Source organism: Chanos chanos, chromosome 3, assembly GCF_902362185.1.
Source record: "Chanos chanos chromosome 3, fChaCha1.1, whole genome shotgun sequence".
Classification (NCBI taxonomy): Eukaryota; Metazoa; Chordata; class Actinopteri; order Gonorynchiformes; family Chanidae; genus Chanos; species Chanos chanos.
Window position 1 is genome coordinate 23563251 of NC_044497.1, and position 12982 is coordinate 23576232.

Here is a 12982-nt window from a genome sequence, read left to right on the forward strand (position 1 = left end):
CTTGAAGAAGGAGTCTGTACTAAAAATGCCATGGCAGGGGATCAGGGAAAGAGCCAGAACGAGAGTGGAACAGAGAGAGAGAGAAAGAGAAAGAGAGAGTGAGAGAGAAATTGTTTACCTTGCTTGCTTGGTGACTGTGCACTGGCAGGCATCCAGTTCACATGCGCTAGACTTCCTAAAGCAACTGCATCAGAGCACTAAATGACTGTGCTGTCCTCCTATTGGATTGTGGGTGGCTTTGAGACTCCACCAGCAGCTGGTTTTCATTGGCTGAGCTCAAACAGACAGGTGGAGGGCTAAATCTGATTGGATAAAAGGTAATGTTATCGTGTGTGAGTCCATGTTAGGTGGTCTGGTGCTTTAGAGAATGTGACAATGTATTTTTTGTGATGAATTATTTCTCTGTTACCATTCACATTTTGAATTTTTCTTTCTCAGATTTTTTTGCTGTCTTTTGCATATACATCAGCAATGTCTCTTTGTGTTGTATGTAGAGGTAGATTTAAGTGTATTGTTTTTGATATTAATAATTTGTTCAATTATGAGGTGGTATGATATTTTCTCTGTGTCGTGTTGGATGGAGGGAGGATATGAATGAGAATAATATGTATAAATTTGTACTCAGAAATGTGTGTGTGTGTGTGCGTGTGTGTGTAGATTTGTGCACGTCTGCTTGAATGTTTGTGTGTGTGTGTGTGTGTGTGTGTGTGTGTATGTGTGTGTGCGCGCATGTGCGCACGTGTCTATGAGGTCTGACGCAGATTTAGTGTCTGTTTGGCTCTGGTGTTTATCAGCTCCTCTCCTTCCTCTGTCACCGCTGGCTGACCACTGTGTTTCCTGTTTAGTCTATGTGTGTTTGAACAGTGCCTCTCACCTTTGTTATGTCATTGCAATGGAGTGGATTGACGTGTGTGTGTGTGTGTGTGTGTGTTTGTGTGAGTGAACGTATATGTTGGGTGATAGTAATTTACCTGCAGCGTACAGCCAAAGGTTGTTATTAGCCAGCTTTACATTTACAGCAATGTCCTGATATTTCTGTAACCTTTCCAGTAAACACAGATCTGAGATCAGTTCTCCTCGCCAAGGGAATAAGCCTTTAGGCTGGCTAGAGAAACTTGACCCCCCCCTAGTGCGGCATTCTCTTCCTGCAAGAGAGATCATTTTCCATCGGAAACCTTTGGCGTCACCGCCGTTCCTGATCTCTGGGTGACGCGGCTATTCCAGTGTCGTGCAGTGGCGCGGTTCTGGATGGTGCCGCTGCAGTGAGGAACACAGCTCTGGGCCATGGCCCAGCATGCAGACACCACAGTTTGGAGCAGGCTTTTGGAGTGAGGTCAAGATGAAAGGGAGCGGAGGTAAATGTAGCTCTTGCACTGTGGGCGGGTCTTCCAGCATGGGCGGGTCTTCCAGTGTGGATCAGACAAGCGACAGGTCAGGGTTAAACAGTGGGTGTGTTTGCCAAAGCTGGGCTCTTTGAGACAGACACGGTTTGCTGTATTTTTCTAAGGCTGGAGCAGAAAACAAGGCCACTGTAGAACAGCTGGAAGGGGCAATTAGACACTGTGTGTGTGACAAACATGCTGGGGTGGGATTACATGAAGTTCGTATTTTGGAAGCTACCTTTTTGCCTTTTTTTTCTTTTTGCAATCTCATTTGTTTGCTGAAGGTTTTTGTTTCCGTTTTGTTTCCAGTTAATACTGATTATGAGGACAATGGCAATTGATCCCATTCGGGTTAATACATAATACATCCGTAGAATCTGAATCTGATCAGAGTTACGACATCTCGGCTGGTCGTTCCCAAAAGCTTAGGAGAGAGAGCGCTGTCTCTTTAAATCTTCTAGAAACGTTACACAACAGACTGAGGGGCAGGGACGCAACAAAACCAGCAGCAAGAGAGAAAGTGAGAGGGGCAGAGCTCTGGAGGCAACCAGATCCTGCTAAATAGCAACTGTCACCATGGCTGTCTTCTTGAGAGAGAAAACTCCCTCCAACATAGTTCATTACCAGTCAGATAAGAGTCCCCATCTTCTGAGGGAAGACTTGTTTTCCATGTTATTGTAGAAATCAAAGTCAATCTTTTGTATGTCCTCTGGGAAAAAAGAGAGAGAATGAAAGAAAAAGGAAAAGAAAGGGAGGTGAAGAAGAAAGAGAGCATTTGGGCAGTCAAAACTCCTCTGAAATCAGAGAGTGCATAAAAGGATCTGGAGCTGTGACAGTTTTGAGGAGTCAGGTGGAAATCAACACAGATCACATGGGCCAAACAAGTTTGGATTGTAAGTTTTGGAGTTCAGGGTCTACTAACCTGCTTGTGTGAGCTAGTCAGTGGGCATGAAAACATGCACAGAGAGAGAGAGAGAGAGAGAGAGAATACGAGCAAGCTTTAGATTCTGGCAGGTGTGAGCAGTTGAGTAAATGTTTTGGCACTGCGTCATTATCTTGGCCAGTACCTATGACCACACCCTTACTGGTGCACTGGTGTCAGGATTCTGTCTGCCAGAATCTGCTGCTTTTCCTCCGTTCTTTTCCTCAATTTTTTCCTTCATTCATAAGGGTAATGCAGGGGAAGGAGATAACAGAGAGAGAGAAGGAAACTGCAAAGTCTCCTTATGGATCAGGTGAGACTGGGGCGTTGAATAAGTGGTAAAAACAACGGAGCTTTGCTTGGTGCTGGGGCAGAGTTTGCTTGTTTGTCTCATCTGCCAGACTCGTCTTCGGTTCTGGGATGCGTCCACTCGGTCCGTCTTCTGGTACAGAAAATTGTTCCCTCTTTTACAGTGGTCAAGTTTCACTTCCAAACAAAGCTTTGGAGAAACCATAGCATATTACTTTAGCTCTCAAAATATGTTGATTCTCAGTTTCCCAGGGACCTGTTGGTGCTATCTGTGCTTTACCTTACAATTCTGTACTCAAAGGAGATGTTCTCCAGGTCTGGTGCATCTCTGTGCAGAGCGGGGCAGGGAGCGGTTCTGTGACGCAGTTAAAAAGCATCAGAGACGGCTTGTGGATGCTGACTGTGACATGTCAGTATGCAGGAGACTGCCGGGTTTCCAGGTTGTGGGTGTGTCGGCATTTGACTGTACATGGAGGCAGGATTCAAAACATGACTGAGACTTGTTTTTGTCCCACCAGCCCAGCTTTCACAGGCGAGACAGTTCCTGCCCGTGGGTCAGAGAGGAAGGGAACTGTTTGATTTTTTCCTCATTTATTCTCACTTGATTGTTTTTTTCTCATTCCTTATTTGATCATGTAAACATTTTACTTGAGTGTCAAAATAGCATAATACTCTCTGACTGGTCTGCTCTCTAGTTGCCTTCGCCGATAATGTGAAGACAGTAATGTGGGTGTCCTTTGGAACTGCAGTGGTCTAATTCATTTCCATTTATGTATAGGCTAAGAATTACACTAAGTCTGATATTACTGCTTGAACCAATATGTCACAAAAGCAGAACAGATGGCTAAAAATATTAAAATGTTGTCTTCATAACAGCTTGATACATTTAGACAGATGTCATGCTGCTGAATTTGTACTTATTGGGCGAGGGTTTATTTTGTTTGTTTGTTTGTTTTTTTAGTTCGTTATTTGATTTTGTACTTCTCACAAATAAATTCTTCTCACAAATCAATACAGAGATTGGGAACATGTGGCAAAGTCATTTCTGACATTGAAAAGATTGCCAGTTTAGCCAAGTGTAGTTGTATTTCACTAATATGCTTTGGTGACACAATTTGCTATTCACTGGTAAGCAGACTGACCAGTGCTGATTGCTGACTGAATGTTGTTTTGCTATATTCATGCTGGGACAGGTTCTCAATTGCAATGAAGTTAAAAAAAACCTTATAAAATTTTACTGTCAGCCGACACGGGCTTAGCTGGGTTGGCTTGTTATCAGCAGTACTGAACCTGGTTCAGTGATGCCTTTTCCAGGAACAGCAAATGTTCCATCTTTCCTATCTGAAATCTGTGCTAGCTGACAGCTCAGTGCAAAATGTGACAGTGCAGTTCTTTCATCCAGTTAAAGCTCAAAGCATGTTTCCCTGCTCTGGTAAGAGAGTTTCTGAGAGGGTGGGGAGGGGCAGATGAACACGATTATAGTGACCTGCTCCTGCACTCATGGTGTGTCTTGTAGATTCTCCTGGGTTGTTTGACTTTCAGATAATTGTCCTTAGTTTAAAAAACTGGGTCTGCTGGTGTTGGGTTTCCAGTCAAAATGGGTGGTGTACGTGTGTGTGTGTGTGTGTGTGTTCTGAAAAGGGCTAGGGTTTGAATTTCAACTTCAGGCCAGAAGAAAAACAGCCCAGAACTGGGGAGATGATATTTGATTTTTGAATAACAGTGGCTGTGTAATACATCACAATGCCTGTCTGTTTGCTTTTTCATGACACTGTGGTTGTGCTTCAGAGATAAAAATACCAGACGAATATCTAGCATTAGGACAAAGCAAATCTGGACCTAGGCAAAATGAGCTTTCCTCTGAATGGACTTCTGAATCAAAATAAGGATTTTTTTCACAGTGTCTCTGATGAGTTCCAACAGTGGGACAATGTTTAAATACACAGTCATTCATCTAATCAGGATCAGAGGTATCTGGACCCAGATATCTTCGGTCCCTCTTTGTCCCCCTTGCTTCATGTCTCTTTGTGAGGTCAGCCCAGCATTGATTTCTTGCTTTTATATTTCTCTTCTTCTCTTCTTGCATTGTCCTTGTGCTTGATACTTTAGAACTGCTATTAGGACCCAGATGTTTCATACTCTAGTGCTTCTATACTATTGATTTAATGTTATTTGTGTCGTAAACACACATACACACACACACACACACACATACACACATGCACACACTCACACACACATGTTCAGTTCCCTGTTAGGTGACTTCCTCAGTGGATGAACATGCTTGTAAAGTGTTCTGCCCATTTCAGCCACCTTGTCCAAACACTGAAATCTGAGGATGGGCAGACTCTGAGGACATAGGAGATGGTTGGCACTCCTCTTGGAAGCTGGTTTCAGATGGTGGCTTAGAGTGTTGTCATATTGAATCTAGCACCATTTGAAATCAGTGTTCTTAGGGTGAGAGAAGCGTCCTTCTGTTTGTTGCTTTGTGAACATCTGAGATGTTATGGGAAATGTTGAGAGATGTTACTCTAACCCTAACCCTAAACCTGAAACCCTAACCCTAAACCCTGACCCTAACTGTGGCCAGGACCCTAATACAATGACGTCTGCATTCTCCCTGTGTCCTCTCACCAAGGCTGACCGATTTCTTCTGGTGTTCAGAGTCTTTTGGGGTTTCTAGCACCATTTGAAATCGGTTACAATGAAGGACAGATATCAGCATGAGGACATAATGACCCAGGTCTTCCCAGGACTCTTCTAGGACATGAGTTGGCTGTGACTGGTCATTCTTGGATGTTTGCACTCACCAGTGATACATTTTAAAGGTACTGGTATGTGTGGAAAACATTTTACATCCTCTTTTAGATGTACTTGTCTTTGTGGTGACTTACTGACCTCTTTAATCTATGTTTCTCCATTATTATTATCGTTGTTGTTGTTGATGATGATGATAATGATGATGATAATACACGTTAATAACTATTTTTCTCTGACATTGACAGTTATGTGTACGAGGCTGCTATCCATGTCCTGTATGAAAGGGGATTAGACACACAACAAGGTGTTTTGTTTGGTAGTTGTTGTTATTGCTGCTGCTGTTGTTGTTGCTGTTGTTGATAGTAGCAGTAACACACATTAATAACCATTTGTCTCTGATATGAACAGCAGTGTGAAGAGGAATACTCTCAATGCCCTGTATGAAAGAGGAGGAAAGTGAAGACGTACAGCAAGGTGCTCTGTTGTTGTTGTTGTTGTTGTTGTTGTTGTTGTTGTTGTTGTTGTTCTTTTGTTAACATGTGTAGAGGAATGCTATGGGTTCCCTCTAAGAAAAGGGATGAAAGTGAACACATACAGTACAACAGGGCCTTGGAGGTGAGCTTTGAAGTGATACATAAAGTAAGTGTTGATGTACTTGAAGATATTTCTTGGCATATTTGGAAATGTTTAATTTTGACATAATAAATATTTGTTTTGCAATAGATCAAAGACAAAAAAACATTAGAATGAATAATTTAACTCTTTGTAACAGCTCTGATTTTTTTGTTCTTTTTAAGTTTGTGGACATGTGGTTGTAATTCTTTGAGAATCGAGTGAGAAGCATAGTCTAACTTCACACGACCCAGAAAATCTCCCATACTGAGAGGTAAGTAATACGGACGCTCTTTTAACAGCAGACGGCAAGCACACATCGGCCTGGTAGTGCTGAAACCACACCGGTAAAGTCGGGAATGGTGGATTGCTTGGACAGATTTTCACACTCTTTGGCAGGCCATGGCTCTGCTGTAGTTGTCCTGAGCTGTGCTAGCATCTGGCTGAGCTGTGCTAGCATCTGGCTTGAACAGTCACTTTAGACAACTGGCCTGATACAAACCCTCTCCTCTAAGTGATTCGTCTGACACCTAGGCACAGGCCATTAAATGGGATTTTATTTAGTTATTTATTTATGTAAATTTCCCAGTGACTAGTCTGACAGTGATATTGATGAAACTAAATGGGTTTTTAAACTCAACCACAGTTCTACACAGCTTTACTCCCAGTGTCTATGTGTAAATGCATAATTGTGTGTTGTGTGTCTTAGTGCATTTGTCTTGAAAATAACCATGCAGTGAGGGGAGTGTAGGGAAATGCAGATTTAACAGTAATCACTACAGTGTAACACAATAGGCATCACATTGGTAAAACCCTTATTCTAGCAGTTTCTTTCCTCAATATCCCCTTACCAGTTATCCATCATTTAAACTGTTTCCCATGCTTTTGTCATAAACTTTGAATTTGAGAATGTTGAAACTTGCATGGATGGTAGGACCAGCGTCTGTCCACCCTGTTAAAGACTGACATGATGTACAGGGCTCCAGACCTCAGTACAGTGGGCTGTCTGGTATATACATCCATCTAATTGTCTGTCAAACTCATGCTAAAGAATGTGACTTCAACCAGAAAGATAAAGAAGTGTGTATATATATGAACACAATGAATGTCATCTCCATGAATTGTTCAGTCTATCAGAATAATGCATACATTGTATTTAGATACATTAAGATAAAGATTAAATCTTTGTGTTTGCACACACCCACTATGAGCAGTGAATTTGACCTCTTTATTTAACCCATCCTTACACACCAGTAGTGAGCACACACAATCACTAGGCACAGGAGCAGCAGGCAGCACACCTGCACCTGGGGAGTGGTTGGAGTTTAAGTGCCTTGCCCAAGGGCACTTCAGCTGGGGATGTTTTCCTGCCCAGCCTGGGAACTGAATCAGCGACCTTTCGATCACAAGCCTGCTTCTCTAACCCTTAGGCCACAGGCTGCCCAAAGAAAATGCATGAAAAAATAAAACCTTGTCAAATTGACATTGCCCAATCAGCCTTTGTTTTTAGGCACACATTTAGCTTTTTTCCTTACTGTAATGTCAGGTTAATGTCTGTGAGATTATGTTTATTTATAAAGTTCAGGCTAATGGATGTCTAATGGACCAGTTCATGGCTGTGGAGACTTCAGTAACCAGAGATAATGGTCAGAACAGCTTTATCCTATGAGACAGCTGGGCAGCTTGGCCTTCACGTGTCACTTCTCTAAACCATATCAAAATGATCAAGGAAACTGAAATTTGGTTTAACATGATTAAGCTATTGCAGTGTCATTAAGTAAGCTGCAGGTTAAAGTGAGGTCAAACCGGAACAAGTGGGCATGGTCTCTGAAACCCGACTGCTGTGTTTTTTGGAACCAAAGGTTTAAAGCGCACCTGCAGATTAAACTAAACCAGACTTGTCATTTGGAAATCACTTAACTGCCACTAGAGGTTACTTTATCTGAGGTTTATCTTAAACTTGCTGCACACACAGTTTAACTGACTTTTTACTCAAGACAGCCGTGATTTAAACACGTCTCCTTCTCAGATGTTGTTAATATTTAAAACTTTAATATCTGTATGTATGGTGTATGGTGGTACATTGGCTAGTCTGAAAATGTTCTAACTTAATGCAGTATTGTGTAATTTAATAGACTATATCTAAAACTGAGAAAGACCTGTGTTGTAATACTTAAAGTCAGAGGGGTGATTATATTGCTGTTTTATTGATTTAGGGATTTCGTTTGAAGTCCCAGAGCAGTGCCTGTCTAAGGGCTTTTGCATTAGCACATGTTTCATGAGGTATAGGGTGTGGAAAGATGAGCCATGTTTTCACTCTGTTACTGATGTGAGGTCAAACAGTAACAGACACATCTCATTAACTGCAAAAAAAAAAGTTCTTTATTCTTCATCAGCGTGCATGCTCTCTGTTCACATGAAACCCGACCCACTCGCCCTAGAAAAGTCATCAAACTACGTATACACCAACTGAGAATAGCTTAACAACAAACAACTAAAAATAACTGGCAATGGTGACCATGCAGAATGCATTGACCAAAGGTTTACCCAACAGGACAACCCTAACCCTAACCCTAACCAGCTGTGCAGCTCCTGCTGGGTGAGGGAGACAGATTAAGGGCAGATCTTATGTCACTGATAGTATTTCTAGTTTATCAGCAGTTAATGTGCAGCTGTGTGTAAAACCCATAAAGTAACAGGTTTAGCCATATACCCATTTTAACCTGTGGTTTATGGCAGCTATGCTAATTCTACAGCTACTGCACCTACAAGTCTTAACTGTTATAGAATCAGTAAAAGATTTTGCCTTGGTTATTCAGTTTAATTCCCCGGGCGCAGAGAGGAATGCTGCCCACTGCTCCTGCGTCTGTTGTGTGTTCACTACTGGTGTGTTGGATGGGTTAAATGCAGAGGACAAATTCACTGTTCACAGTGTGTGTGTGCAATCACGGAAACTTAAACTTAACTTAAATGGTTTTATTAGTTGGAATGAAAGTGTATCAGCAAGTGTGAATGAAAGTCTGTCACCAAAGTGTTATAACTGAACCAAAGTATTATAACTGAACCGAGATATTATAACTGAACTGTGAAGTCCATGTTTTTTGCTCAGAGTTCTTAAGAAAGCCTGATAGTAATGGAATGTTGGTATTTAATTGGAATTTCCCTGTTAATGCAACAAAAACAGACAGAACGATTGAGCCGTGTTCCAGAGAAACAGAGCCATTTATCTGTACTCAGGGCTGATCCTGCCCAGTGGGCGTCTCAACCCTCTGCAGTGTGTCTTTTCAGTAAGAGGAAGTAGTGGACTTACTCAGTTCCTAAGGGATCAAAGTTTGATCTCACATCTGCCCTCATTTTGTGTCCTTCATAAATATTTACAGTGTTGGGAAGTGTCGCATTGTTCACAGCCCTTCTCCACAGTGCGGCCATCCTGTGTGTTGTAAGCAGATGCAAAGTTGTAAGCAGATGCAACATGTTCTTGTTCTTGAGACGGCACAAAGCTCTACGGAACAGCTACATAAATGTCAGTAACTATGAAACAAGTTTCCACTAGTTCAAGGTATTGGAGGTCTCATCTATGGTATATTCACATGTTGTCATGGTAACTACATGCAATACAGGAACGTGAATAGTGTAGGGACACCAAAATTATATAATCGTGTAGTTACTGCGAAACACATGAGAGATATTACCACTACACACACACACACACCCACACACACACACAGACACAGACTTCAATGAGATTCAAACCCTGCAATGTTTCGTACGTTTTACCAGATTGTAGGCACAACTCAAAATACATTTTTATGGGAATTTTTTACATTAACTACATACGTTATGCTACTCTGGATAATGTATTTTTTATGTATAGTTGGCAGTACAACACTGAGATGTCCACACAACTCCATACATCAAGCTGTCCACATAACTTCATGCATCAAGCTGTATTGTATGATCACTGTAAACCTGAGTTTACCTGAGTTTTATGTGCCTGTTCTGCATGTTTTCAGAGAAATGCCACTTGAAAATTTTTAAGAATTTCAATATTGTATTTCGGTTTCAGAGATGAATGACGTACTGCACTGCTGAACTGCTGCTCAGTTGGCTGTTCGGTTTGCTAACAGCAGTTGTGTGCGTGTGTGTGTGTGTGTGAAAGATTATGAATGTGCTATATAACTTAAATTTGAGGAAGACTGCTGCTGACATTGTAGAAAAAAGGAGTTAAGTGAAGACAGGCCTTTGCCTCTGATCCTGTAGTCATTCTCAGTCCCTGTGTGCCTAACCCCACATCAGTCAGGAGACGCCACTCAGAGCATTATTTGTGCATGACGATGATTATGTTTTGTCATTGAATTGAGAGGTGACTTGGTGACACAGTGGTGTATTACACTGAGTATCATCATTGAGGTCAAGAGCCCAACACTGTACCACTGTCCAACCAGGGGGGATCTCTCTTTTCTCTTCTCCTGCTGCAAGCAAACCACGACCTGCTCATGGGCTATGCTAAGCTTGTATGGAGACACTGGTAACCTGGCCTGGTGATAAGACACTGTCACTGGCTTCATGTGTTTTTGTGATTACGTGTGCTAATCTGATCTCTTCTGCACTGATGTAGACAAAAAAAAAATGAATCACAAACATAACAGAGCAAAAATGTTTCCCAAAGTCTGTTTACATCTTTATTTAGTGTTACGCATTCCTCCCTTCCATCCACCCAGAGAGTTCCTGCAGGGTTTCCCCATCGTAGATAACGCATCAGGGGATTCATTCTGAGCTCTGGGCTTGTTCTTGTAATGGTGCAAAGTTTGGGCAAACCGTCCTCCAGTCCTTCCTTGGCCCTGGTCTTCTTCTCTCACTTGTCAGTGTCGTTTTGTTCATCCTCATCAGGTAAGTATAGAATTTCTGTACTGAGGATTTGGAGGTTTACATACATACTATATCTACATACTGATTACTAAATATGTATGCGACATACAGACTACACTATATTTACTAAAGTGAAGGTTAAAATGGTCTCTCTGACCATTTGGTAAAATGTGTTGAAAGATTTATCTCAGTTTTATAATTGAGACGAAAGGAAAGTCCACTCCAATGTCCACTTCATTCAATAGAATCTTCAGCCCATTGTGCATATGTACAAAGCTTAAATGCAGATATAATGTTGTAGAATAACTAATAAACATTACCATTAACAAACTTCACCAACTGCCTTACAGATCCATTTCTCCTTCCAGCCTCCTGCCCAAGACCATATCTCCATAGACAGTATCGTCACCCTCAGTGAATTCCTCACCAGGTAATGCCTCTCTCCCCAGAGTCCGACTCTATAACATTTATCTGAAAAGGCAGACCACAGAACACTCATTAACAAAAAAAGTCAGTAGTGTCACACAGAAGTGTGCCCACTGGGTGTGTACACATCTGTTTTGTAACTAAGCAATAATAAACAGCTGGGCAAAGCTTACTGGACAGAGTAACAATGAGTGTATTGGGACAGTGAGTATACGGTGTTGTCTGGTAGGCCATTTCACTATAGAGAATGTGTCACTGCTGTTTTAAGGGGCATTCTCATCATTTATTATTTTACCACTCAAGAGAACTGCAGGTCAGGGATACAGTCAAGATCAGGCTCAGCCCATGACATGGGAAACCAAGATGATCAAATGCCAGACGCCAACATGTCAGTGACTTGTGGGCGCACATGGTCATATGGCCATATGTAACTTACAGGATTGTCAACACAATGTTTCATTTAAGCCTTTTCATCAAATGTGTGATCAGGACTTGTGAAAGTCATTTTATATCAGACAGTTGGTCAAACTTCTATTACTTACTAGTTCTGATCACTACTGCTGCTTGTCATGGTCTGTAACCCCAGTAAGTTAGCACAGAAACACGTCTGTTCTCTCTACTGCAGAGTAGGAAGTTGGTCTTGCTTGGTTAGATCACAGTTTAAAAATAAGTCAGATCACTTTAAGATCAATGAATGAGAAAGCTGGTGACCCCATAGCACCACCCGCTGCATGGAGAGTGGCACTGCAGACTACAAAAGAAAAGGAGAAAAGGAAAGGAGAAGTATATTAACTGGGGTTTCTTGTCTGTTTTTCCAGGCCCAGTTCCACAGGGAAAAGGAAGCTGCTGCAGCTCCATCAGAGGAGAGAAGATTATTTCTGTTTCTTACCAGTATGCAGAAAAAGCAACATATAAATTGTCACTCTTCAGTCGATGTCCTAGAATCAGTTGCACTTTGTCCCTAAACTGAAGCATATTTTGTTTGTTTTTACTGCACTGTTTGGCTGCTTTTGTTTCTGCCTCCTCTCTTTTGCAGTATCTGTGTGAGTCTCCTCTACATAGATAGGTCAGAGCCAGTACACACCTGTAGTCTATTAACAACTGCACTGGCCAAACAGGTGTTTCAACCGCAGACCATCACAGGTAAAACACAATCTCAGTTCACAACACTTCACTGTTTCACTCTATGCTGTGAATCACTGCCATGCAAGATCAGACCATGCAAAATCAAGTTTCAGTGCAGCTCTTCAGCAAACCTTGTCTTTGACTGTCTTTTTCAGAGCCACTAAAACCGCTGCTTTGCTGGATCTCCTGTTGAGCAGATTCCTTCTTTGCTTAGGTGTCTCCTTCATGGCTTCATGGCAGGTGTCCCGCACCTCCTTCTCAGGTTATTCCTCCTTGTGCATGCCACCCAGAGAAGACTCCTGCTCTTCCTCTTCATCTTGCTCCTCTGCCTGTTCTCCCTGGTTGGTTTGCCATTGCTGTTATTTTCCTTGCTTGCCCTCTACCCCTAGCTGTATTCTTCTAGATTTTAGTCCAGTGCTCTCCACCTCCTCCTCCTCCAGAGCCTAGATGAGCTTCGCGCCTCCTCTTTTCCCACATTCTCCACATGCTCCAGCTTCCAGTGCAGCGTCTATTTTCTGACCTGCAGGTACTGATGCAGAACATGGTGTACTCAGAAATCACTGCCACGCCTTTTTAT